The sequence below is a fragment of the Pseudophryne corroboree genome, unplaced genomic scaffold (genome assembly GCF_028390025.1).
Source record: "Pseudophryne corroboree isolate aPseCor3 unplaced genomic scaffold, aPseCor3.hap2 scaffold_337, whole genome shotgun sequence".
NCBI classification, from domain to species: domain Eukaryota; kingdom Metazoa; phylum Chordata; class Amphibia; order Anura; family Myobatrachidae; genus Pseudophryne; species Pseudophryne corroboree.
Window position 1 is genome coordinate 374186 of NW_026970004.1, and position 26839 is coordinate 401024.

General features: G+C 46.8%; 17 non-coding genes and 3 pseudogenes across 17 annotated transcripts; 6 read left to right on the plus strand and 14 right to left on the minus strand.

Annotated features, from left to right (window-relative positions):
- The first annotated feature begins 133 nt into the window (after window positions 1–133).
- On the plus strand, window positions 134–249 carry LOC135019926 (U5 spliceosomal RNA). The gene has a single exon (XR_010217419.1). It is a non-coding gene; the product is annotated as a U5 spliceosomal RNA (small nuclear RNA).
- A 275-nt stretch (window positions 250–524) lies between these two features.
- On the plus strand, window positions 525–640 carry LOC135019980 (U5 spliceosomal RNA). The gene has a single exon (XR_010217474.1). It is a non-coding gene; the product is annotated as a U5 spliceosomal RNA (small nuclear RNA).
- A 6617-nt stretch (window positions 641–7257) lies between these two features.
- LOC135020007 (U1 spliceosomal RNA) lies at window positions 7258–7421 on the minus strand. Its single transcript, XR_010217500.1, has one exon. It is a non-coding gene; the product is annotated as a U1 spliceosomal RNA (small nuclear RNA).
- A 671-nt stretch (window positions 7422–8092) lies between these two features.
- On the minus strand, window positions 8093–8255 carry LOC135019902 (U1 spliceosomal RNA). The gene has a single exon (XR_010217399.1). It is a non-coding gene; the product is annotated as a U1 spliceosomal RNA (small nuclear RNA).
- Window positions 8256–8407: 152 nt separating this feature from the next.
- LOC135019728 (U1 spliceosomal RNA) lies at window positions 8408–8571 on the minus strand. Its single transcript, XR_010217248.1, has one exon. It is a non-coding gene; the product is annotated as a U1 spliceosomal RNA (small nuclear RNA).
- A 668-nt stretch (window positions 8572–9239) lies between these two features.
- Window positions 9240–9403, minus strand: LOC135019846 (U1 spliceosomal RNA). The gene has a single exon (XR_010217354.1). It is a non-coding gene; the product is annotated as a U1 spliceosomal RNA (small nuclear RNA).
- A 152-nt stretch (window positions 9404–9555) lies between these two features.
- Window positions 9556–9719, minus strand: LOC135019684 (U1 spliceosomal RNA). The gene has a single exon (XR_010217206.1). It is a non-coding gene; the product is annotated as a U1 spliceosomal RNA (small nuclear RNA).
- A 670-nt stretch (window positions 9720–10389) lies between these two features.
- Window positions 10390–10552, minus strand: LOC135019863 (U1 spliceosomal RNA). Its single transcript, XR_010217368.1, has one exon. It is a non-coding gene; the product is annotated as a U1 spliceosomal RNA (small nuclear RNA).
- Window positions 10553–10704: 152 nt separating this feature from the next.
- On the minus strand, window positions 10705–10868 carry LOC135019680 (U1 spliceosomal RNA). The gene has a single exon (XR_010217202.1). It is a non-coding gene; the product is annotated as a U1 spliceosomal RNA (small nuclear RNA).
- A 702-nt stretch (window positions 10869–11570) lies between these two features.
- Window positions 11571–11705, minus strand: LOC135019876 (U1 spliceosomal RNA; annotated as a pseudogene).
- Window positions 11706–11857: 152 nt separating this feature from the next.
- LOC135019739 (U1 spliceosomal RNA) lies at window positions 11858–12021 on the minus strand. Its single transcript, XR_010217259.1, has one exon. It is a non-coding gene; the product is annotated as a U1 spliceosomal RNA (small nuclear RNA).
- A 2361-nt stretch (window positions 12022–14382) lies between these two features.
- LOC135019912 (U1 spliceosomal RNA) lies at window positions 14383–14538 on the plus strand. Its single transcript, XR_010217405.1, has one exon. It is a non-coding gene; the product is annotated as a U1 spliceosomal RNA (small nuclear RNA).
- Window positions 14539–15212: 674 nt separating this feature from the next.
- LOC135019761 (U1 spliceosomal RNA) lies at window positions 15213–15376 on the plus strand. The gene has a single exon (XR_010217280.1). It is a non-coding gene; the product is annotated as a U1 spliceosomal RNA (small nuclear RNA).
- A 152-nt stretch (window positions 15377–15528) lies between these two features.
- On the plus strand, window positions 15529–15691 carry LOC135019870 (U1 spliceosomal RNA). Its single transcript, XR_010217375.1, has one exon. It is a non-coding gene; the product is annotated as a U1 spliceosomal RNA (small nuclear RNA).
- Window positions 15692–18995: 3304 nt separating this feature from the next.
- LOC135019688 (U1 spliceosomal RNA) lies at window positions 18996–19159 on the minus strand. The gene has a single exon (XR_010217210.1). It is a non-coding gene; the product is annotated as a U1 spliceosomal RNA (small nuclear RNA).
- Window positions 19160–19851: 692 nt separating this feature from the next.
- On the minus strand, window positions 19852–19993 carry LOC135019853 (U1 spliceosomal RNA; annotated as a pseudogene).
- Window positions 19994–20145: 152 nt separating this feature from the next.
- Window positions 20146–20309, minus strand: LOC135019951 (U1 spliceosomal RNA). The gene has a single exon (XR_010217444.1). It is a non-coding gene; the product is annotated as a U1 spliceosomal RNA (small nuclear RNA).
- A 692-nt stretch (window positions 20310–21001) lies between these two features.
- On the minus strand, window positions 21002–21143 carry LOC135019812 (U1 spliceosomal RNA; annotated as a pseudogene).
- Window positions 21144–21295: 152 nt separating this feature from the next.
- LOC135019994 (U1 spliceosomal RNA) lies at window positions 21296–21459 on the minus strand. The gene has a single exon (XR_010217486.1). It is a non-coding gene; the product is annotated as a U1 spliceosomal RNA (small nuclear RNA).
- A 1304-nt stretch (window positions 21460–22763) lies between these two features.
- On the plus strand, window positions 22764–22837 carry TRNAN-AUU (transfer RNA asparagine (anticodon AUU)). Its single transcript has one exon. It is a non-coding gene; the product is annotated as a tRNA-Asn (tRNA).
- Window positions 22838–26839: the final 4002 nt, after the last annotated feature.

The window sequence follows — 26839 nt, forward strand, 5'->3', positions numbered from 1 at the left end:
AGAGTACAAACCATGCTTATAGCAAGGGGAAGCCTGGTGAGAAATCTGCTTTCTTTCTTTCAAATTGGGTGCTCACTTTGAGCTGAATGAGGACTGCTGGCATGGCACTCAGGCGACAGGTGGAATCTTGGTCATGCTCTGGTTTCTCTTCAGAACGAACAAATCTTTCGCCTTTTACTAAAGATTTCCGTGGAGAGGAGCAAAACTGAGTTTTATCTCAAATTTTGCATTCCCCATCTTATTGGGGTTTTATTTTATCTGTTTAAAGATAGAACGAGTGTGCTTTAATGTAAGCTCATTTGCATAGAAATGACAGTAAATGTTTGTTTCTTTTCAAACAGAACTTTCTTGACTATACTAATTGCTTGAAAGATCTGGGAACACATGGAAAAGAGTACAAACCATGTTTATAGCTAGGGGAAGCCTGGTGAGAAATCTGCTATCTTTCTTTCAAATTGGGTGCTCACTTTGAGCTCAATGAGAACTGCTGGCATGGCACTCAGGCGACAGGTGGAATCTTGGTCATGCTCTGGTTTCTCTTCAGAACTAACAAATATTTCGCCTTTTATTAAAGATTTCCGTGGAGAGGAGCAAAACTGAGTTTTATCTCAATTTTTGCATGCCCCATATTATTGGGGTTTCTTTTATCAGTTTAAAGACAGAACGAGTGTGCTTTCTTGTTAGCTTTAATGTAAGTTGCCATAGATGCAGTGAAACACACGTGTAGGGCACGGCGTGTCCGCGTGTATTTGACTCATGTGAAATGTTATAAAACAAAAATATATGATTATGATGTTAGCTGTTAGTCTCCACTAATAGGGAATAGAAGCTGAGCTATAAGAAAGGAATACACTAGATATGATGTCACTTAGCAGATACAATGTCTAAAGTGCATACAGATAGCTACTAATAACTCTTGATAAGAAAGTATATCAGTGTGGGTATATTTATATGATGGGATATTGGGACTAGTGAATATATATCACTCCTGCTGTCCAGATTGGCAATAACCAGACAATTATGATAAGAGTAGAGATGTCACATGGGCTGCTATAGATATTAATTTAATGCTGTATGTGTCATTTGTTACAAATTGATACATTTTCTATGAGTCAGCCTAGCAGCTGCATGTTCTAACAGAACACTATCCTCACACAGAATCTGCTAACCTTGAGATAACTAAATGACAGTGTGTAACAGTCTCTTTACTATAAGACTGTTACAAAGTAATATATATATTTGAAGTCAGTCTAGCAGCTGTGTGTTCCAGCAGTTTATAAGACAAAGAAAATCTCCTATTGTGGAATCTAGACACATGGGACTGCTGGCCTGTGTCATACTATTTCTATGTAATACCAGTAACATGTATATAACTGTTACATAATTGTTACAAATGGATAAATCTTTGAGTCAGCCTAGCAGCTGCATGTCCTAACAGGACACCATAAATCCTTTACAGTGTAACAAATTGATTGGTAACACTTAAAGGCTGGAGAGCAGTTATATGCCTTACTAGCATACTCAATATACCACATTATTACACCAGTTACCACGATTATTGACAGCGCATTTGATATATTATATTACCCTCACACTGAGTCTGTTTACCTTTAGATAACTAAGTGACCGAATATGTAACAGTTTCTCTATCATAAGACTGTTACAAAGTGAGATAGATATATTTGGAAGTCAGTCAAACAGCTGTGTGTTTCAGCGGTTTATAAGAAAATTCCTCATTGTGGAATCTGGACCACTAAGGGTTATTATATATATAGCACATGGAATTGCCACATCTCCCTATATGATAATTTCATTACACTGTAACATAATAAGAATTAACTCTTTAACAGTGTAAATAGAGAGTAATGAATCTCTGACACATGGAATATATTATTTCTTAGATGAATTGGATAAACCATTATGACAGACACTTTGCTTCCTAATAAGAATTGAGGTGGCTATACCTCTAAGGAAAGCATTATTGCCTACGCCTAGATCAGATTAAATAAGATCTGGCTGAATATATGAAGGAAGGTTGCTATTTATATGAGAATTGGAATTGCTATATTCCTTAAGGCAACCCCACCGATTGATATATGTTGTCAATTAAGTATATCTGAACGGCTATATCTGGACCAGATTTAATAAGATCTGGCTGATTATATGAAGGAGGGCTGCTATTTATATTGGAATTGCCATATTCCTTAAGGCAACCGCACCTGTTGGTATATCTCGCCAATTAACTATATCTAAACAGCTAAATTAAAGCTATTCATCATTTTTTTTAGTTTGGATATTAATAAATATGATCTTTCCATGATGCATAGAGATTTCCCTATCAAGTGATTCCTTATCCGATATAGAAAGCTATCCCCCTGTGGTATTGAATTTAGGAATATAGTCTTAGGGGACACAGAGAAATAAGTGATCCCCATCTACCTAAGCACCCCACAAATTGGAGGTTAGCTTACCGGTTATACTCAATCACCCCCACAAATTCGCCAATGGGGATGGCTTCCCGGGAGGTAACCCCTATTGAGTGAAGGGAGTATATAGGATACGACCCAGTGGTACCTGACGACATAGATACTAACAGCTATTTAATAACATTACGCTAGAAAGTGATTATTAGCAACATATATATCTATATAAACAACCCCGCCAGGGTTGTGCCTTCAAAAATAATCACACACGGACACGCTTTTTAAACCTTTTTTTCACATCTCTTTATTCTTCTTATGCACATGTATGTTAGTTCTGTGATTTTAACCTTTATGTTTCACTGCAGTTTGGGATAATAATATTAATATTTATCCAATTTTAATACATACTTAATAAAGGTTATATTTTATGATTCATTCATTCTGTCCAGTGCGTCAACAGTGCAGATTTCTTCTTGTTTTTTCTCCCAAATTCTATAACAATGACAGTAAATGTTGTTTCTTTTCAAACAGAACTTTCTTGACCATGCTACTTGCTTGAAAGATCTGGGAGCACATGGAAAACAGTACAAACCATGCAGTATCACAAGAGCCTTTATTTGATCTTTCATGAAGATAGAGCAGAATTGAGGACACGTCAACAATTTCTGCCGAAGGTGGTTCATCTTTCCACATGGTGCCTTTGGCCACTGACACCTTCGTTGAGTCAAAGTCTCTGGCTGTGGTCAGAACTTTGAAAATTTATGTCACCAGAACGGTTCAGATTAGGAAAACAGAGGCTCTGTTTGTCCTGTATGCTCCCAACAGGATTGGGTGTCCTGCTTCCATGTAGACCATTATGCGCTGGATCTGTGGTAAGATTCAGCATGCTCATTCCATGGCAGGATTGCCGTTACTGAATTAGGTGAAGACCCATTCTACTAGAAAGGTGGGTTCATCCTGGGCAGCTGGTCGGGGAGTCTCGGCATTGCAACTTTGCCGAGCAGCTATTTAGTAAACACTTTTGCTAAGTTTTACAAGTTTGATACCTTGGCTGATGATAACCTCAAGTTGGGTCATTCGGTGCTGCAGAGTCGTACGCACTCTCCCACCCGTTCAAGAGCTTTGGTATAACCCCATGGTTCTTAATGTGACCCCAGCATCCTCTAGGTCGTATGAGAAAATAGGATTTTAATACCTACCGGTAAATCCTTTTCTCTTAGTCCGTAGAGGATGCTGGGCACCCGTCCCAGTCCATACTGTGTCTGCAGTTATTACTTGTGGTTATACACATGTTATGTTATGGTTCTGGTCAGCTTTTTGCTGCAATTGTTCATGCCGTTGGCTTGTGTTCTGTTGAATGCCACGTTCTGCGGCATGCTTAAGGTGTGAGCTGGTAAGATGCTCACCTTAGTTTAACAATAAATCCTTTCCTCGAAATGTCCGTCTCCCTGGGCACAGTTCCTATAACTGGAGTCTGGAGGAGGGGCATAGAGGGAGGAGCCAGTTCACACCCTTTGAAAGTCTTACAGTGCCCATGTCTCTTGCGGATCCCGTCTATACCCCATGGTTCTTAATGTGACCCCAGCATCCTCTACGGACTAAGAGAAAAGGATGCCCTTGCGCACTATCCTGACTTCTCCTCCCGTCTGCTTACTTTGTGCCTTCCAACGCACAATGCGTACTACAGGTGGTGCTGCAGGGCCCACACCCTTTTACTTGCCTTACAGAACAGCTCTGGAGCTGTTACAGTGCCCAGCTGCTGCAAGAAATCAGCTTGAATGCTTCAGGGGATGGGGCATGGCCAACATGAGCCCCACACCAAAGGAGGGTGGGGGTGTTTAATGCGAACTAGGGGTCATCCAAGCACCGCAAAAGGCCGCCATGCCCTGCATGCCCCTTTTCTTTTTTCATATGCAGATGAGGGTTCCAGCCAACTTTGGCCCACATCTTGGATGACATCACCGTATGCAAATCCGTCTTCTGCAGACCTTCCCCCAGGAATGCTTGTACTAGTTGTTGCATATGGTTTGATATTTGATGGTGCTTCAATATTAGGCAGCCTTCCACCCTCCCATGTTCATCTGAACAGATGTGGTCTCCCTGCAGTTGTTGTCCCCAGACGAGAGTTCCCTTGTGCGTCCTCAGTTGAATCTCCTTAACTTGACGGGGGAGGGGCTGCCCGAGCAGCCACCCTCCCCAGCCCTATCCCAACTCATACTTATTTTGCATATGAGATCTCTTGATCATGAAGATTGTTCTCACAAGGTGAGGTTCATCCATTATATTTTAAAATAGGAAGGTACAAATTACATATTTGAATTGCATCTATGTGCTGGATTCAAATGTCCCCCCCCCCCCTTCCTTTCTCAATTGTGCCCGTCAGCAGCTATTCTAAGGTTGCTGCCAATGGGTGTGACACATTAATTTCTTCTGTGGGGTACACTGGACTCCACAAGGATTCACATTGGGATCTTGATCTGAGGCACCAACCGGCTCAAAGCTTTTGACTGTTCCCAAGATGCTCAGCGCATCCTCCTCTATAACCCCGCTTCCATGAACAGGGAGCTCAGTTTGTAGTTGGTGCCTTCAGTAGCAGGCCACTTAACAGGGGCCTGCCTCAGGCAGCCTATTCTTAGCTATTAATTTTGACAAGAAAAGAAGAACTTGTTTTATGAGAATCTACAAGGGCTGCAGCAGGCTAGGTCTAATAGACATCTTTACTGCAGCTTCATCACTCCCAGCGGCGCTGTATACTCCCGTGCCCTGGTTGCTGGGTCACTGCAGCGGAGGCTCCAGTTTCTTCCTAAGGTCAGTCACACACACACCGCCCTTCCGGATCACGAGGCCGCTGATGAAGGGGAGCGTGGCCGTAGGGGGTGGACCGTGTGCGCACTGGCGTGGACACTGATTACTGGGCAGCCGCTCCACTAGCCACCAGGTACAGTTAAGGAGCACAGGTCTGGGAGTTTTACTCCTATATTAACCCAATTTTGTACTGCCCGCAGCGCATTGTGATAGGTAATAGGGCCTGATTCAGGTTGGAATGCAATCACAATAAGCGATCCAACTGCAAAAATTGCTAACAGCATACGCATGTGCCTGCATTTTCTGCGGCACCCCGCAGAGAATGCGATCGCCTCTGCCTGTCAATCGGGGCGGGGGGGGGGAGAGGGGGGTCAGCAACACTCCATTTCCAAGTCAGGGATGGAGCGGTGCGGGGGCAAGGCTTCAAAATGGGGTCTGCAACGGAGGAGACACAGGGGGCGTGGTCACAGCGGCTGTATGACATCACATTCAGCCGCTGTGATCACAAAAATGGTGGCGGCTTCCTGCGCGCACATACAGTCTGCACCAGCAGGAGGCTACACCATTTTTTATGATCACGCTGAACTGCAGTGCGACTGCAATTACAGCATGGTCAAGAATGGAGGCGTCATGCTGGGTGGCCATGCCCTGTCACTGTGCAGGAGCCAGCACCGCACACACACTAGTCCCCGGGTGCAGCCCCCAACCCCCGGGACACCCGGAGCAACAAAATGTAGATTCAGGCCACCAGGCCACGCCCCTACCTATGAAACCATGCCTCCTTTTTACCATTGCGCTGCTTATCTGCGCGCACTGCATTACAATCTCCTTCGCCACCTCTCTGGGTGTCACCAGTGATAGTGACACCTCTGCCATGCTTGTAGCAGCTGGTCCTAAGATCTACGCCTCAAGCCCTGAGTGTTTGCCCTTGTGACTTGTTGATCATCATAGCGAAGCAGATGCTTACAGAAAACTGCAGGGGCTTAGATTGAAAATAAAAAAATTGATGGGTATAAGGTAGAGAGGAGCGGGTTCGGTTCTCCGAGAACCGAATTCCCGACGAACTCCACGTGGTTTACACTGGTCCGAAGCAGGCTCGGTTGTTCCCGCCTGACTCGGAAAACCTGAACAAGGGAAAATGTCATCATCCCGCTGTCGGATTCTCTCGAGATTCGGATTCCATATAAAGAGCTGCGCGTTGCCGCCATTTTTACTCGTGCATTGAAGAGAGAGCGGAGAGGACGTGGCTATGTTCTCTCAGTGGAAATCTCAATATCAGTGCTCAGTATCAGTGGTTACTTATTGCTGCTCAGTAATACTAGTAGTGTGTCTCTCCTGCTCAGTGTCAGTTCTCAGTAGTATCCTCATCAGTGCTCAGTATCACTGCTCATTGTCTTGTGCTGCATTGTGGTGCTCAGCATACTACAGTACATTACTAATAGTCCAGTGCTGCATCTTGCTGCTCAGTGTCAGTTCTAGTATCCTCATCAGTGCTCACTATCACTGCTCATTACATTGTGGTGTTCTGTATACTACAGTAACATAGTAATATAGTAACATATAGTAACATAGTTTTTGAGGTTGAATAGAGGCAAATTGCCCATCGTGTTCAACCTGTTTTAAGTTGTGATGATTCTACATACTTGCTGAATAATGTTTTATGACTAGTTAGCTACTATAACTCATGTTACCCCCGGATTAACCATGTTGATATTTTAAGTATTATAACCTTGGATAGCTTTTTCATTCAGAAATGTATCCATTCCTTTTTTAAATCCAATTACAGAGTCCGCCATTACCACCTTCCCTGGCAGGGAATTCCACATCCTGATTGCCCTAACAGTGAACATCATAGTATCTCACCTGGCAGGTAAGTAGGAGTTGGGCTAGAGCTGTGGAGGATTGCTGCTCGGGCACCCCCTGTCAAGTGAAGGAGATCCAACTGAGGCAGCACAAGGGAACTCTCGAAAGAAGAACAAGGCTAGAGGAAGATCTGAGACAAAGAAATCTGACTTTTACCAGAGCTGACCAGAGGAAAGCACAAACGCAGTCCCCCACTACCACAAATAATGCAGTCGAGTTTCCCACATTTGGGGAAATCACAGGGGTCAGCATACCCAGAGTGCAATGAATGAACCTCTCCCTGGGAGAACAATCTTCATGACCATGGTATCTCCTATGCAAAATAAGTATGATTTGGGATAGGGCTGGGGAGGGCCGCTGCTCAGGCACATCTCTGTCAAGTAAAGGAGATTCAACTGAGGCAACACAAGGGAACTCTCATCTGGGGACAACAACTGCAGGGAGAACACATATTTTCAGATGAACATGGGAGGGCAGAAGGCTGCCTAACACTGAAGCACCCCCAAACAACAAACCAAATGCAACTACTAGTGCAAGCATTCCTGGGGGAAGGCCTGCAGCAGATGGATTTGCATATGGTGATGTCATCCAAGCAGTGGGTCAAAGTTGGCTTCAACCCTCGTCTGCATATGAAAATAAAAAAGGGGTGTGCAGGGCATGGCGGCCTTTTGCGGCGCTTGGATGACCCCTAGTTTGCATTAAACACCTCCACCTTCCTTCGGTGTGGGGCTCATGTTGGCTATGCCCCAGCCCCTGAAGCATTCAAGCTGATTTCTTGCAGCAGCTGGGCACTGTAACAGCTCCAGAGCTGCTCTGTAAAGCAAGTAAAAGGGTGTGGGCCCTGCAGCACTACCTGTAGTTTGCATTGTGCGTTGGAAGGCACAAAGTAAGCAGACGGGAGAAGTCAGGATAGTGCACAAGGGCATAGAAGGGAGCGGCTCAAGAAAAGAGAAGTGGAAACAGACAGCAAACTAGGCTGGAGAGAGACCTGAGACAAAGAGATTTGAATTATACGAGAGCCGACCAGAGGAAACACAAATTATGTAATCAAGTGTCCCACATTTGGGGAAATCGTAGGAGCAGCACACCCAGAGTGCATTGGGTGAGCCTTGCCCTGGGAGAAGCACCTTCCTGATCATAGTATCTCACCTGGCAGGTAAGTAGGAGTTGGGCTAGAGCTGGGGAGGGTCGCTGTTCGGGCACCCCCCTGTCAAGTGAAGGAGATCCAACTGAGGCAGCACAAGGAAACTCTCGAAAAAAGAACAAGGCTAGAGGAAGATCTGAGACAAAGAAATCTGACTTTTACCAGAGCTGACCAGAGGAAAGCACAAACACAGTCCCCCACTACCACAAATAATGCAGTCGAGTTTCCCACATTTGGGGAAATGACAGGGGTCAGCATACCCAGAATGCAATGAATGAACCTCACCCTGGGAGAACAATCTTCATGACAATGGTATCTCCTATGCAAAATAAGTATGATTTGGGATAGGGCTGGGGAGGGCCGCTGCTCAGGCACATCTCTGTCAAGTAAAGGAGATTCAACTGAGGCAGCACAAGGGAACTCTCATCTGGGGACAACAACTGCAGGGAGAACACATATTTTCAGATGAACATGGGAGAGCAGAAGGCTGCCTAATACTGAAGCACCCCCAAACAACAAACCAAATGCAACAACTAGTACAAGCATTCCTGGGAAAAGGTCTGCAGAAGACGGATTTGCATACGGTGATGTCATCCAAGCAGTGGGCCAAAGTTGGCTGGAACCCTCATCTGCATATGAAAAGAGAAAAGGGGTATGCAGGGCATGGCGGCCTTTTGCGGCGCTTGGATGACCCTTAGTTCGCATTAAACACCTCCACCCTCCGTCGGTGTGGGGCTCATGTTGGCTATGCCCCAGCCCCTGAAGCATTCAAGCTGATTTCTTGCAGCAGCTGGGCACTGTAACAGCTCCAGAGCTGCTCTGTAAGGCAAGTAAAAGGGTGTTGGCCCTGCAGCACTACCTGTAGTTTGCATTGTGCGTTGGAAGGCACAAAGTAAGCAGACAGGAGAAGTCAGGAGAGTGCACAAGGGCAAGGGCAGGGGCTCAAGAAAAGAGAAGTGGAAACAGACAGCAAACTAGGCTGGAGAGAGACCTGAGACAAAGAGATCTGAATTATACGAGTAGCCGACCAGAGGAAACACAAATTATGTAGTCAAGTGTCCCACATTTGGGGAAATCGTAGGAGCAGCACACCCAGAGTGCAATGGGTGAGCCTTGCCCTGGGAGAAGCACCTTCCTGATCATAGTATCTCACCTGGCAGGTAAGTAGGAGTTGGGCTAGAGCTGGGGAGGGTCGCTGCTCGGGCACCCCCCTGTCAAGTGAAGGAAATCCAACTGAGGCAGCACAAGGAAACTCTCAAAAAAAGAACAAGGCTAGAGGAAGATCTGAGACAAAGAAATCTGACTTTTACCAGAGCTGACCAGAGGAAAGCACAAACACAGTCCCCCACTACCACAAATAATGCAGTCGAGTTTCCCACATTTGGGGAAATCACAGGGGTCAGCATACCCAGAATGCAATGAATGAACCTCACCCTGGAAGAACAATCTTCATGACCATGGTATCTCCTATGCAAAATAAGTATGATTTGGGATAGGGCTGGGGAGGGCCGCTGCTCAGGCACATCTCTGTCAAGTAAAGGAGATTCAACTGAGGCAGCACAAGAGAACTCTCATCTGGGGACAACAACTGCAGGGAGAACACATATTTTCAGATGAACATGGGAGAGCAGAAGGCTGCCTAATACTGAAGCACCCCAAACAACAAACCAAATGCAACAACTAGTACAAGCATTCCTGGGGGAAGGTCTGCAGAAGACGTATTTGCATACGGTGATGTCATCCAAGCAGTGGGCCAAAGTTGGCTGGAACCCTCATCTGCATATGAAAAGAGAAAAGGGGTATGCAGGGCATGGCGGCCTTTTGCGGCGCTTGGATGACCCTTAGTTCGCATTAAACACCTCCACCCTCCGTCGGTGTGGGGCTCATGTTGGCTATGCCCCAGCCCCTGAAGCATTCAAGCTGATTTCTTGCAGCAGCTGGGCACTGTAACAGCTCCAGAGCTGCTCTGAAAGGCAAGTAAAAGGGTGTGGGCCCTGCAGCACTACCTGTAGTTTGCATTGTGCGTTGGAAGGCACAAAGTAAGCAGACAGGAGAAGTCAGGAGAGTGCACAAGGGCATAGAAGGCAGCGGCTCAAGAAAAGAGAAGTGGAAACAGACAGCAAACTAGGCTGGAGAGAGACCTGAGACAAAGAGATCTGAATTATACGAGAGCCGACCAGGGGAAACACAAATTATGCAGTCAAGTTTCCCACATTTGGGGAAATCGCAGGAGCAGCACACCCAGAGTGCAATGGGTGAGCCTTGCCCTGGGAGAAGCACCTTCATGATCATAGTATCTCACCTGGCAGTTATGTAGGAGTTGGGCTAGAGCTGGGGAGGGTCGCTGCTCGGGTACCCCCCTGTCAAGTGAAGGAGATCAAACTGAGGCAGCACAATGGAACTCTCGAAAGAAGAACAAGGCTAGAGGAAGATCTGAGACAAAGAAATCTGACTTTTACCAGAGCTGACCAGAGGAAAACACAAACACAGTCCCCCACTACCACAAATAATGCAGTTGAGTTTCCCACATTTGGGGAAATCACAGGGGTCAGCATACCCAGAATGCAATGAATGAACCTCACCCTGGGAGAACAATCTTTATGACCATGGTATCTCCTATGCAAAATAAGTATGATTTGGGATAGGGCTGGGGAGGGCCGCTGCTCAGGCACATCTCTGTCAAGTAAAGGAGATTCAACTGAGGCAGCACAAGGGAACTCTCATCTGGGGACAACAACTGCCGGGAGAACACATATTTTCAGATGAACATGGGAGGGCAGAAGGCTGCCTAATACTGAAGCACCCCCAAACAACAAACCAAATGCAACAACTAGTACAAGCATTCCTGGGGGAAGGTCTGCAGAAGACGGATTTGCATACAGTGATGTCATCCAAGCAGTGGGCCAAAGTTGGCTGGAACCCTCATCTGCATATGAAAAGAGAAAAGGGGTATGCAGGGCATGGCGGCCTTTTGCGGCGCTTGGATGACCCTTAGTTCGCATTAAACACCCCCACCCTACTTCGGTGTGGGGCTCATGTTGGCCATGCCCCAGCCCCTGAAGCATTCAAGCTGATTTCTTGCAGCAGCTTGGCACTGTAACAGCTCCAGAGCTGCTCTGTAAGGCAAGTAAAAGGGTGTGGGCCCTGCAGCACTACCTGTAGTTTGCATTGTGCATCGGAAGGCACAAAGTAAGCAGACAGGAGGAGAAGTCAGGATAGTGCACAAGGGTGTAGAAGGGAGGGGCTCAAGAAAAAAGAAGTGGAAACAGACAGCAAACTAGGCTGGAGAGAGACCTGAGACAAAGAGATCTGAATTATATGAGAGCCGACTAGGGGAAACACAAATTATGCAATCAAGTTTCCCATATTTGGGGAAATCGCAGGGGCAGCACACCCAGAGTGCAATGGGTGAGCCTTGCCCTGGGAGAAGCAACTTCATGATCATAGTATCTCACCTGGCAGGTAAGTAGGAGTTGGGCTAGAGCTGGGGAGGGTCGCTGCTCGGGCACCCCCCTGTCAAGTGAAGGAGATCCAACTGAGGCAGCACAAGGGAACTCTTGAAAGAAGAACAAGGCTAGAGGAAGATCTGAGACAAAGAAATCTGACTTTTACCAGAGCTGACCAGAGGAAAGCACAAACACAGTCCCCCACTACCACAAATAATGCAGTTGAGTTTCCCACATTTGGGGAAATCACAGAGGTCAGCATACCCAGAACGCAATGAATGAACCTAACCCTGGGAGAACAATCTTCATGACCATGGTATATCCTATGCAAAATAAGTATGATTTGGGATAGGGCTGGGGAGGGCCGCTGCTCAGGCACATCTCTGTCAAGTAAAGGAGATTCAACTGAGGCAGCACAAGGGAACTCTCATCTGGGGACAACAACTGCAGGGAGAACACATATTTTCAGATGAACATGGGAGGGCAGAAGGCTGCCTAATACTGAAGCACCCCCAAACAACAAACCAAATGCAACAACTAGTGCAAGCATTCCTGGGGGAAGGCCTGCCGCAGATGGATTTGCATATGGTGATGTCATCCAAGCAGTGGGTCAAAGTTGGCTTCAACCCTCATCTGCATATGAAAAGAGAAAAGGGGCATGCAGGGCATGGTGGCCTTTTGCGGCGCTTGGCTGACCCCTAGTTTGCATTAAACACCTCCACCCTCCGTCGGTGTGGGGCTCATGTTGGCTATGCCCCAGCCCCTGAAGCATTCAAGCTGATTTCTTGCTGCAGCTGGGCACTGTAACAGCTCCAGAGCTGCTCTGTAAGGCAAGTAAAAGGGTGTGGGCCCTGCAGCACTACCTGTAGTTTGCATTGTGCGTTGGAAGGCACAAAGTAAGCAGACAGGAGAAGTCTGGAGAGTGCACAAGGGCATAGAAGGCAGCGGCTCAAGAAAAGAGAAGTGGAAACAGACAGCAAACTAGGCTGGAGAGAGACCTGAGACAAAGAGATCTGAATTATACGAGAGCCGACCAGGGGAAACACAAATTATGCAGTCAAGTTTCCCACAGGAGTATATAGGATACGACCCAGTGGTACCTGACGACATAGATACTAACAGCTATTTAATAACATTACGCTAGAAAGTGATTATTAGCAACATATATATCTATATAAACAACCCCGCCAGGGTTGTGCCTTCAAAAATAATCACACACGGACACGCTTTTTAAACCTTTTTTTCACATCTCTTTATTCTTCTTATGCACATGTATGTTAGTTCTGTGATTTTAACCTTTATGTTTCACTGCAGTTTGGGATAATAATATTAATATTTATCCAATTTTAATACATACTTAATAAAGGTTATATTTTTTGATTCATTCATTCTGTCCAGTGCGTCAACAGTGCAGATTTCTTCTTGTTTTTTCTCCCAAATTCTATAACAATGACAGTAAATGTTGTTTCTTTTCAAACAGAACTTTCTTGACCATGCTTCTTGCTTGAAAGATCTGGGAGCACATGGAAAACAGTACAAACCATGCAGTATCACAAGAGCCTTTATTTGATATTTCATGAAGATAGAGCAGAATTGAGGACACGTCAACTATTTCTGCCGAAGGTGGTTCATCTCTCCACATGGTGCCTTTGGCCACTGACACCTTCGTTGAGTCAAAGTCTCTGGCTGTGGTCAGAACTTTGAAAATTTATGTCACCAGAACGGTTCAGATTAGGAAAACAGAGGCTCTGTTTGTCCTGTATGCTCCCAACAGGATTGGGTGTCCTGCTTCCATGTAGACAATTATGTGCTGGATCTGTGGTAAGATTCAGCATGCTCATTCCACGGCAGGATTGCCGTTACTGAATTAGGTGAAGACCCATTCTACTAGAAAGGTGGGTTCATCCTGGGCAGCTGGTCGGGGAGTCTCGGCATTGCAACTTTGCCGAGCAGCTATTTAGTAAACACTTTTGCTAAGTTTTACAAGTTTTAGAGTAAAGGAGATTCAACTGAGGCAGCACAAGGGAACTCTCATCTGGGGACAACAACTGCAGTGAGAACACATATTTTCAGATGAACATGGGAGGGCAGAAGGCTGCCTAATACTGAAGCACCCCCAAACAACAAACCAAATGCAACAACTAGTACAAGCATTCCTGGGGGAAGGTCTGCAGAAGACGGATATGCATATAGTGATGTCATCCAAGCAGTGGGCCAAAGTTGGCTGGAACCCTCATCTGCATATGAAAAGAGAAAAGGGGTATGCAGGGCATGGCGGCCTTTTGCGGCGCTTGGATGACCCTTAGTTCGCATTAAACACCCCCACCCTCCTTCGGTGTGGGGCTCATGTTGGCCATGCCCCAGCCCCTGAAGCATTCAAGCTGATTTCTTGCAGCAGCTTGGCACTGTAACAGCTCCAGAGCTGCTCTGTAAGGCAAGTAAAAGGGTGTGGGCCCTGCAGCACTACCTGTAGTTTGCATTGTGCATTGGAAGGCACAAAGTAAGCAGACAGGAGGAGAAGTCAGGATAGTCCACAAGGGTATAGAAGGGAGGGGCTCAAGAAAAAAGAAGTGGAAACAGACAGCAAACTAGGCTGGAGAGAGACCTGAGACAAAGAGATCTGAATTATATGAGAGCCGACCAGGGGAAACACAAATTATGCAGTCAAGTTTCCCACATTTGGGGAAATCACAGGGGCAGCACACCCAGGTGAGATACTATAATCAGGAAGGTGCTTCTCCCAGGGCAAGGCTCACCCATTGCACACTGGGTGTGCTGCTCCTACGATTTCCCCAAATGTGGGACACTTGACTGCATAATTTGTGTTTCCTCTGGTCGGCTCTCGTATAATTCAGATCTCTTTGTCTCAGGTCTCTCTCCAGCCTAGTTTGCTCTCTGTTTCCACTTCTTTTTTCTTGAGCCCCTCCCTTCTATACCCTTGTGGACTATCCTGACTTCTCCTCCCGTCTGCTTACTTTGTGCCTTCCAATGCACAATGCAAACTACAGGTAGTGCTGCAGGGCCCACACCCTTTTACTTGCCTTACAGAGCAGCTCTGGAGCTGTTACAGTGCCCAGCTGCTGCAAGAAATCAGCTTGAATGCTTCATGGGATGGGGCATGGCCAACATGAGCCCCACACCAAAGGAGGGTGGGGGTGTTTAATGCGATCTAGGGGTCATCCAAGCACCGCAAAAGGCCGCCATGCCCTGCACGCCCCTTTTCTCTTTTCATATGCAGATGAGGGTTGAAGCCAACTTTGACCCACTGCTTGGATAACATCACCATATGCAAATCCATCTGCTGCAGGCCTTCCCCCAGGAATGCTTGCACTAGTTGTTGCATTTGGTTTGTTGTTTGGGGGTGCTTCAGTATTAGGCAGCCTTCTGCCCTCCCATGTTCATCTGAAAATATGTGTTCTCCCTGCAGTTGTTGTCCCCATATGAGAGTTCCCTTGTGCTGCCTCAGTTGAATCTCCTTTACTTGACAGAGATGTGCCTGAGCAGCGGCCCTCCCCAGCCCTATCCCAAATCATACTTATTTTGCATAGGAGACACCATGGTCATGAAAATTGTTCACCCAGGGTGAGGTTCATTCATTGCATTCTGGGTATGCTGACCCCTGTGATTTACCCAAATGTGGGAAACTCGCCTGCATTATTTGTGGTAGTTGGGGACTGTGTTTGTGTTTTCCGCTGGTCAGCTCTGGTAAAAGTCAGATTTCTTTGTCTCAGATCTTCCTCTAGCCTTGTTCTTCTTTCGAGAGTTCCATTGTGCTGCCTCAGTTGGATCTCCTTCACTTGACAGGGGGGTGCCCGAGCAGCGACCCTCCCCAGCTCTAGCCCAACTCCTACTTACCTGCCAGGTGAGATACTATGATCTTGAAGGTGCTTCTCCCAGGGCAAGGCTCAACCATTGCACTCTGGGTGTGCTGCCCCTGCGATTTCCCCAAATATGGGAAACTTGACTGCATAATTTGTGTTTCCCCTGGTCGGCTCTCGTATAATTCAGATCTCTTTGTCTCAGGTCTCTCTCCAGCCTAGTTTGCTGTCTGTTTCCACTTCTCTTTTCTTGAGCCGCTCCCTTCTATGCCCTTGCGCACTATCCTGACTTCTCCCGTCTGCTTACTTTGTGCCTTCCAACGCACAATGCGAACTACAGGTAGTGCTGCAGGGCCCACACCCTTTTATTTGCCTTACAGAGCAGCTCTGGAGCTGTTACAGTGCCCAGCTGCTGCAAGAAATCAGCTTGAATGCTTCAGGGGCTGGGGCATAGCCAACATGAGCCCCACACCGAAGGAGGGTGGAGGTGTTTAATGCGAACTAGGGGTCATCCAAGCGCCGCAAAAGGCCGCCATGCCCTGCATAACCCTTTTCTATGTTCATATGCAGATGAGGGTTCCAGCCAACTTTGGCCCACTGCTTGGATGACATCACCGTATGCAAATTCGTCTCCTGCAGACCTTCCCCCAGGAATGCTTGTACTAGTTATTGCATATGGTTTGATATTTGATGGTGCTTCAGTATTAGGCAGCCTTCCGCCCTCCCATGTTCATCTGAAAAAATGTGGTCTCCCTGCAGTTGTTGTCCCCAGACGAGAGTTCCCTTGTGCTTCCTCAGTTGAATCTCCTTAACTTGACGGGGGAGGGGCTTGCCCGAGCAGCCACCCTCCCCAGCCCTATCCCAACTCATACTTATTTTGCATATGAGATCTCTATATCATGAAGATTGTTATCACAGGGTGAAGTTCATCCATTATATTTTAAAATAGGAAGGTTCAAATTACATATTTGAATTGCATCTATGTGCTGGATTCAAATGTCCCCCCCCCCTTCCTTTCTCAATTGTGCCCGTCAGCAGCTATTCTAAGGTTGCTGCCAATGGGTGTGACACATTAATTTCTTCTGTGGGGTACACTGGACTCCACAAGGATTCACATTGGGGTGTAGAGTAGGATCTTGATCTGAGGCACCAACCGGCTCAAAGCTTTTGACTGTTCCCAAGATGCTCAGCGCATTCTCCTCTATAACCCCGCTTCCATGAACAGGGAGCTCAGTTTGTAGTTGGTGCCTTCAGTAGCAGGCCACTTAACAGGGGCCTGCCTCAGGCAGCCTATTCTTAGCTATTAATTTTGACAAGAAAATAAGAACTTTTTTTATGAGAATCTACAAGGGCTGCAGCAGGCTAGGTCTAATAGACATCTTTACTGCAGCTTCATCACTCCCAGCGGCGCTGTATACTCCCGTGCCCTGGTTGCTGGGTCACTGCAGCGGAGGCTCCGGTTTCTTCCTAAGGTCAGTCACACACGCACCGCCCTTCCGGATCACGAGGCCGCTGATGAAGGGGAGCGTGGCCGTAGGGGGTGGACCGTGTGCGCACTGGCGTGGACACTGATTACTGGGCAGCCGCTCCACGAGCCACCAGGTACAGTTAAGGAGCACAGGTCTGGGGTTTTTTCTCCCATATTAAACCAATTTTGTACTGCCCGCAGCGCATTGTGATAGGTAATAGGGCCTGATTCAGGTTGGATTGCAATCACAGTAAGCGATCCAACTGCAAAAATTGCTAAGAGCATACGCATGTGCCTGCATTTTCTGCGGCACCCCGCAGAGAATGCGATCGCCTCTGCCTGTCAATCGGGGCAGGGGGGGAGAGGGGGGTCAGCAACACTCCATTTCCAAGTCAGGGATGGAGCGGTGCGGGGGCAAGGCTTCAAAATGGGGTCTGCAACGGAGGAGACACAGGGGGCGTGGTCACAGCGGCTGTATGACATCACATTCAGCCGCTGTGATCACAAAAATGGTGGCGGCTTCCTGCGCGCACATACAGTCTGCACCAGCAGGAGGCTACACCATTTTTTATGATCACGCTGAACTGCAGTGCGACTGCAATTACAGATTGGTCAAGAAGGGAGGCGTCATGCTGGGTGGCCATGTCCTGTCACTGTGCAGGAGCCAGCACCGCTCACACACTAGTCCCCGGGTGCAGCCCCCAACCCCCGGGACACCCGGAGCAACAAAATGTAGATTCAGGCCACCAGGCCACGCCCCTACCTATGAAACCATGCCTCCTTTTTACCATTGCGCTGCTTATCTGCGCGCACTGCATTACAATCTCCTTCGCCACCTCTCTGGGTGTCACCAGTGATAGTGACACCTCTGCCATGCTTGTAGCAGCTGGTCCTAAGATCTACGCCTCAAGCCCTGAGTGTTTGCCCTTGTGACTTGTTGATCATCATAGCGAAGCAGATGCTTACAGAAAACTGCAGGGGCTTAGATTGAAAATAAAAAAATATATGGGTATAAGGTAGAGAGGAGCGGGTTCGGTTCTCCGAGAACCGAATTCCCCACGAACTCCACGTGGTTTACACTGGTCCGAGGCAGGCTCGGTTGTTCCCGCCTGACTCGGAAAACCTGAACAAGGGAAAATGTCATCATCCCGCTGTCGGATTCTCGCGAGATTCGGATTTCATATAAAGAGCTGCGCGTTGCCGCCATTTTTACTCGTGCATTGAAGAGGGAGCGGAGAGGACGTGGCTATGTTCTCTCAGTGGAAATCTCAATATCAGTGCTCAGTATCAGTGGTTACTTATTGCTGCTCAGTAATACTAGTAGTGTGTCTCTCCTGCTCAGTGTCAGTTCTCAGTAGTATCCTCATCAGTGCTCAGTATCACTGCTCATTGTCTTGTGCTGCATTGTGGTGCTCAGCATACTACAGTACATTACTAATAGTCCAGTGCTGCATCTTGCTGCTCAGTGTCAGTTCTAGTATCCTCATCAGTGCTCACTATCACTGCTCATTACATTGTGGTGTTCTGTATACTACAGTAACATAGTAATATAGTAACATATAGTAATATAGTTTTTGAGGTTGAAAAGAGGCAAATTGCCCATCGTGTTCAACCTGTTTTAAGTTGTGATGATTCTACATACTTGCTGAATAATGTTTTATGACTAGTTAACTACTACAACTCATGTTACCCCCGGATTAACCATGTTGATATTTTAAGTATTATAACCTTGGATAGCTTTTTCATTCAGAAATGTATCCATTCCTTTTTTAAATCCAATTACAGAGTCCGCCATTACCACCTTCCCTGGCAGGGAATTCCACATCCTGATTGCCCTAACAGTGAAGATCATAGTATCTCACCTGGCAGGTAAGTAGGAGTTGGGCTAGAGCTGTGGAGGATTGCTGCTTGGGCACCCCCTGTCAAGTGAAGGAGATCCAACTGAGGCAGCACAAGGGAACTCTCGAAAGAAGAACAAGGCTAGAGGAAGATCTGAGACAAAGAAATCTGACTTTTACCAGAGCTGACCAGAGGAAAGCACAAACACAGTCCCCCACTACCACAAATAATGCAGTCGAGTTTCCCACATTTGGGGAAATCACAGGGGTCAGCATACCCAGAATGCAATGAATGAACCTCACCCTGGGAGAACAATCTTCATGACCAAGGTATCTCCTATGCAAAATAAGTATGATTTGGGATAGGGCTGGGGAGGGCCGCTGCTCAGGCACATCTCTGTCAAGTAAAGGAGATTCAACTGAGGCAGCACAAGGGAACTCTCATCTGGGGACAACAACTGCAGGGAGAACACATATTTTCAGATGAACATGGGAGGGCAGAAGGCTGCCTAAAACTGAAGCACCCCCAAACAACGAACCAAATGCAACTACTAGTGCAAGCATTCCTGGGGGAAGGCCTGCAGCAGATGGATTTGCATATGGTGATGTCATCCAAGCAGTGGGTCAAAGTTGGCTTCAACCCTCGTCTGCATATGAAAAGAAAAAAGGGGTGTGCAGGGCATGGCGGCCTTTTGCGGCGCTTGGATGACCCCTAGTTCGCATTAAACACCTCCACCCTCCTTCGGTGTGGGGCTCATGTTGGCTATGCCCCAGCCCCTGAAGCATTCAAGCTGATTTCTTGCAGCAGCTGGGCACTGTAACAGCTCCAGAGCTGCTCTGTAAAGCAAGTAAAAGGGTGTGGGCCCTGCAGCACTACCTGTAGTTTGCATTGTGCGTTGGAAGGCACAAAGTAAGCAGATGGGAGAAGTCAGGATAGTGCACAAGGGTATAGAAGGGAGGGGCTCAAGAAAAAAGAAGTGGAAACAGACAGCAAACTAGGCTGGAGAGAGACCTGAGACAAAGAGATCTGAATTATATGAGAGCCGACCAGGGGAAACACAAATTATGCAGTCAAGTTTCCCACATTTGGGGAAATCGCAGGGGCAGCACAGCCAGAGTGCAATGGGTGAGCCTTGCCCTGGGAGAAGCATCTTCATGATCATAGTATCTCACCTGGCAGGTAAGTAGGAGTTGGGCTAGAGCTGGGGATGGTCGCTGCTCGGGCACCCCCCTGTCAAGTGAAGGAGATCCAACTGAGGCAGCACAAGGGAACTCTCGAAAGAAGAACAAGGCTAGAGGAAGATCTGAGACAAAGAAATCTGACTTTTACCAGAGCTGACCAGAGGAAAGCACAAACACAGTCCCCCACTACCACAAATAATGCAGTTGAGTTTCCCACATTTGGGGAAATCACAGGGGTCAGCATACCCAGAATGCAATGAATGAACCTAACCCTGGGAGAACAATCTTCATGACCATGGTATCTCCTATGCAAAATAAGTATGATTTGGGATAGGGCTGGGGAGGGCCGCTGCTCAGGCACATCTCTGTCAAGTAAAGGAGATTCAACTGAGGCAGCACAAGGGAACTCTCATCTGGGGACAACAACTGCAGGGAGAACACATATTTTCAGATGAACATGGGAGGGCAGAAGGCTGCCTAATACTGAAGCACCCCCAAACAACAAACCAAATGCAACAACTAGTGCAAGCATTCCTGGGGGAAGGCCTGCAGCAGATGGATTTGAATATGGTGATGTCATCCAAGCAGTGGGTCAAAGTTGGCTTCAACCCTCGTCTGCATATGAAAAGAATAAAGGGGTGTGCAGGGCATGGCGGCCTTTTGCGGCGCTTGGATGACCCCTAGTTCGCATTAAACACCTCCACCCTCCTTCGGTGTGGGGCTCATGTTGGCTATGCCCCAGCCCCTGAAGCATTCAAGCTGATTTCTTGCAGCAGCTGGGCACTGTAACAGCTCCAGAGCTGCTCTGTAAAGCAAGTAAAAGGGTGTGGGCCCTGCAGCACTACCTGTAGTTTGTATTGTGCGTTGGAAGGCACAAAGTAAGCAGACGGGAGAAGTCAGGATAGTGCACAAGGGTATAGAAGGGAGGGGCTCAAGAAAAAAGAAGTGGAAACAGACAGCAAACTAGGCTGGAGAGAGACCTGAGACAAAGAGATCTGAATTATATGAGAGCCGACCAGGGGAAACACAAATTATGCAGTCAAGTTTCCCACATTTGGGGAAATCGCAGGGGCAGCACACCCAGAGTGCAATGGGTGAGCCTTGCCCTGGGAGAAGCATCTTCATGATCATAGTATCTCACCTGGCAGGTAAGTAGGAGTTGGGCTAGAGCTGGGGAGGGTCGCTGCTCGGGCACCCCCCTGTCAAGTGAAGGAGATCCAACTGAGGCAGCACAAGGGAACTCTCGAAAGAAGAACAAGGCTAGAGGAAGATCTGAGACAAAGAAATCTGACTTTTACCAGAGCTGACCAGAGGAAAGCACAAACACAGTCCCCCACTACCACAAATAATGCAGTTGAGTTTCCCACATTTGGGGAAATCACAGGGGTCAGCATACCCAGAATGCAATGAATTAACCTAACCCTGGGAGAACAATCTTCATGACCATGGTATCTCCTATGCAAAATAAGTATGATTTGGGATAGGGCTGGGGAGGGCCGCTGCTCAGGCACATCTCTGTCAAGTAAAGGAGATTCAACTGAGGCAGCACAAGGGAACTCTCATCTGGGGACAACAACTGCAGGGAGAACACATATTTTCAGATGAACATGGGAGGGCAGAAGGCTGCCTAATACTGAAGCACCCCCAAACAACAAACCAAATGCAACAACTAGTGCAAGCATTCCTGGGGGAAGGCCTGCCGCAGATGGATTTGCATATGGTGATGTCATCCAAGCAGTGGGTCAAAGTTGGTTCAAACACCTTTGCAAAGTTCTATAAGTTTGATACCCTGGCTGAGGAGGACCTCCTGTTTGCTCAATCGGTGCTGCAAAGTCATCCGCACTCTCCTGCCCGTTTGGGAGCTTTGGTATAATCCCCATGGTCCTTACGGAGTCCCCAGCATCCTCTAGGACGTAAGAGAAAATAAGATTTTAAACCTACCGGTAAATCTTTTTCTCGTAGTCCGTAGAGGATGCTGGGTGCCCGTCCCAAGTGCGGTCTACTTCTGCAAGACTTGTATATAGTTATTGCTTACATAAGGGTTATATGTTAGTTTTCATCGGTCTTGGACTGATGCTATGTTGTTTTCATACTGTTAACTGGGTAGTATATCACAAGTTATACGGTGTGATTGGTGTGGCTGGTATGAATCTTGACCTTGGATTAACAAAAATCCTTTCCTCGTACTGTCCGTCTCCTCTGGGCACAGTTTCTCTAACTGAGGTATGGAGGAGGGGCATAGAGGGAGGAGCCAGTGCACACCCAGATCTAAAGTCTTTCTTAAAGTGCCCATGTCTGCTGCGGAGCCCGTCTATCCCCCATGGTCCTTACGGAGTCCCCATCATCCTCTACGGACTACGAGAAAAAAAAATTACCGGTAGGTTTAAAATGTTATTTTTTTCTCTGCAACCCACTGCTAAATTGTGCTTCCTAGCTGTTTTTTATAAAATCACTTAATTAAATCTAACTCTGATTACGTCAGAGAAGGCCAGGTACCCTACACCATAAGAGGGGGTTTGAAATTTTGACTTGTCTACTTAAAGATCACCAAAATCTGATGACAAGGTCAATTACATCCCTGGGTGGGATTGAACCACCAACCTTTTGGTTAATAGCCCATGTAAGTGCAAGAAATCCTGAAGCACTCACTCATCATGGGAAAGTACCAATGTGTTTCTTACAAAAATTCTCCAGATTATTGACTTTTTAAAGTTTTTCTAGGAAACGTTCTAGATGAATGCTTATTAGCCTTTGTCAGTATTGACTTTCGCAAGGTGTCTCTGTGGCGCAATCGGTTAGCATGTTTGGCTATTAACCAAAAGGTTGGTGGTTCAATCCCACCCAGGGATGTAATTGACCTTGTAATCAGATTTTGGTGATCTTTAAGTAGACAAGTCAAAATTTCAAAAACCCCCCTTATGGTGTAGGGTACCTGGCCTTCTCTGATGTAATCAGAGTTAGATTTGATTAAGTGATTTTATAAAAAAACAGCTAGGAAGCACAATTTAGCAGTGAGTTGCAGAGAAAAAAAATTATGCTGGCAGAAAAGTCCAATTGAGTGATTAAACAGCTCTTCATTTTCTGATTTTATGTTTATGCTAACAAATTTGCTCTCTGAAAAGTGTCCACAAAGCCAAGTCTCTGATTAACACCTTTGTAGGAATGGTTTTTCACCTATTACTGAATTAAACTTGCTTCATTGGAAAGGCATCAAAGATGCATCCTCATTTCAATGTCTACTGAAATAATACAGGTTGACACCAGGAAACGTCACTGCATCCTTGCTGCTTCCTCATGGGGAAGTCTGTTTAATGTGAAAACAAGGTGATATCTAATCAGCACACAGGTAAGGAATTAAGAAAATCTTTCTTTATGGGTGAAGATGTTTCTCACAAATTGTTGTCCCAATGCATCATTGAAATTCAAGATGGAAGATGATTTTCATATATCACTTGTACATTTTGCATTGCTCTTCTGGTGACAATGTAGTTTGTTTTTGTCAATTACCATTTCAGTAATAGGGTAAAGAAAATTAAGTGGATTTTTTAAAGAAAACAATGCTGTCAATATACTATTAAAACAAATTAAAATGATAAAAGTTATTGTACTTTAAGTAAAAATAAAAGTGCCAAAATATCAATCCCAGTTTTTGATTACTTTAATTATAAAAAAAAAAAAATGCACATAGCAGAGGATAGTTTCGATCAATCGACCTCTGGGTTATGGGCCCAGCATGCTTCCATTGCACTACTCTGCTGCTCATGGAAGTGTCAGAGATCCTGAAGACTAAATTGATTAAAGGCCTTAAAGTACTGGACTATAAGGAAAGACTTACTAGGCTGAATATTTATACACTAGAAAAGAGGTGCCTAAGAGGAGATATTATTAATATCTTCAAATATGTAAAGATACATAACAAAGAGTTATCAGAGGAATTATTTATTAAAAGAACACGTGGTCACTCGCTGCGACTGGAGGAAAGTTCAGAACGCAATGGAGGAAAGGTTTCTTCACTGTTAGGGCAATCAGGATGTGGAATTCCCTGCCAGGGAAGGTGGTAATGGCGGACTCTGTAATTGGATTTAAAAAAGGAATGGATACATTTCTGAATGAAAAAGCTATCCAAGGTTATAATACTTAAAATATCAACATGGTTAATCCGGGGGTAACATGAGTTATAGTAGCTAACTAGTCATAAAACATTATTCAGCAAGTATGTAGAATCATCACAACTTAAAACAGGTTGAACACGATGGGCAATTTGCCTCTATTCAACCTCAAAAACTATGTTACTATATTACTATGTTATTGTAGTATACAGAACACCACAATGCAATGAGCAGTGATAGTGAGCACTGATGAGGATACTAGAACTGACACTGAGCAGCAAGATGCAGCACTGGACTATTAGTAATGTACTGTATTATGCTGAGCAACACAATGCAGCACAAGACAATGAACAGTGATACTGAGCACTGATGAGGATACTACTGAGAACTGACACTGAGCAGGAGAGACACACTACTAGTATTACTGAGCAGCAATAAGTAACCACTGATACTGAGCACTGATATTGAGATTTCCACTGAGAGAACATAGCCACGTCCTCTCCGCTCTCTCTTCAATGCACGAGTAAAAATGGCAGCAACGCGCAGCTCTTTATATGGAATCCGAATCTCGCGAGAATCCGACAGCGGGATGATGACATTTTCCCTTGTTCAGGTTTTCCGAGTCAGGCGGGAACAACCGAGCCTGCCTCGGACCAGTGTAAACCACGTGGAGTTCGTGGGGAATTCGGTTCTCGGAGAACCGAACCCGCTCCTCTCTACCTTATACCCTATCAATTTTTTTATTTTCAATCTAAGCCCCTGCAGTTTTCTGTAAGCATCTGCTTCGCTATGATGATCAACAAGTCACAAGGGCAAACACTCAGGGTTTGAGGCGTAGATCTTAGGACCAGCTGCTACAAGCATGGCAGAGGTGTCACTATCACTGGTGACACCCAGAGAGGTGGCGAGGGAGATTGTAATGCAGTGCGCGCAGATAAGCAGTGCAATGGTAAAAAGGAGGCATGGTTTCATAGGTAGGGGCGTGGCCTGGTGGCCTGAATCTACATTTTGTTGCTCCGGGTGTCCCGGGGGTTGGGGGCTGCACCCGGGGACTAGTGTGTGAGCGGTGCTGGCTCCTGCAAAGTGACAGGGCATGGCCACCCAGCATGACGCCTCCCTTCTTGACCATGCTGTAATTGCAGTCGCACTGCAGTTCAGCGTGATCATAAAAAATGGTGTAGGCTCCTGCTGGTGCAGACTGTATGTGCGCGCAGGAAGCCGCCACCATTTTTGTGATCACAGCGGCTGAATGTGATGTCATACAGTCGCTGTGACCACGCCCCCTGTGTCTCCTCCGTTGCAGACCCCATTTTGAAGCCTTGCCCCCGCACCGCTCCATCCCTGACTTGGAAATGGAGTGTTGCTGACCCACCTCTCCCCCCCTTCCCCGCCCCGATTGACAGGCAGAGGCGATCACATTCTCTGCGGGGTGCCGCAGAAAATGCAGGCACATGCGTATGCTCTTAGCAATTTTTGCAGTTGGATCGCTTATTGTGATTGCAATCCAACCTGAATCAGGCCCTATTACCTATCACAATGCGCTGCGGGCAGTACAAAATTGGGTTAATATAGGAGAAAAACCCCCAGACCTGTGCTCCTTAACTGTACCTGGTGGCTAGTGGAGCGGCTGCCCAGTAATCAGTGTCCACCGCAGTGCGCACACGGCCCACCCCCTACGGCCTCGCTCCCCTTCAGCAGCGGCCTCGTGATCCGGAAGGGTGGTGTGTGTGTGACTGACCTTAGGATGAAACCGGAGCCTCCGCTGCAGTGACCCAGCAACCAGGGCACGGGAGTATACAGCGCCGCTGGGAGTGATGAAGCTGCAGTAAAGATGTCTATTAGACCTAGCCTGCTGCAGCCCTTGTAGATTCTCATAAAACAAGTTCTTCTTTTCTTGTCAAAATTAATAGCTAAGAATAGGCTGCCTGAGGCAGGCCCCTGTTAATTGGCCTGCTACTGAAGGCACCAACTACAAACTGAGCTCCCTGTTCATGGAAGCGGGGTTATAGAGGAGAATGCACTGAGCTTCTTGGGAACAGTCAAAAGCTTTGAGCCGGTTGGTGCCTCAGATCAAGATCCTACTCTACACCCCAATGTGAATCCTTGTGGAGTCCAGTGTACCCCACAGAAGAAATTAATGTGTCACACCCATTGGCAGCAACCTTAGAATAGCTGCTGACGGGCACAATTGAGAAAGGAAGGGGGGGGGGACATTTGAATCCAGCACATAGATGCAATTCAAATATGTAATTCGTACCTTCCTATTTTAAAATATAATGGATGAACCTCACCCTGTGAGAACAATCTTCATGATCAAGAGATCTCATATGCAAAATAAATATGAGTTGGGATAGGGCTGGGGAGGGCTGCTCGGGCAGCACCTCCCCCGTCAAGTTAAGGAGATTCAACTGAGGAAGCACAAGGGAACTCTCGTCTGGGGACAACAACTGCAGGGAGACCACATCTTTTCAGATGAACATGGGAGGGAGGAAGGCTGCCTAATACTGAAGCACCATATGCAACAACTAGTACAAGCATTCCTGGGGGAAGGTCTGCAGCAGACGGATTTGCATACGGTGATGTTATCCAAGCAGTGGGCCAAAGTTGACTGGAACCCTCATCTGCATATGAAAAGAGAAAAGGGGCATGCAGGGCATGGCGGCCTTTTGCAGTGCTTGGATGACCCCTAGTTCACATTAAACACCCCCACCCTCCTTTGGTGTGGGGCTCATGTTGGCCATGC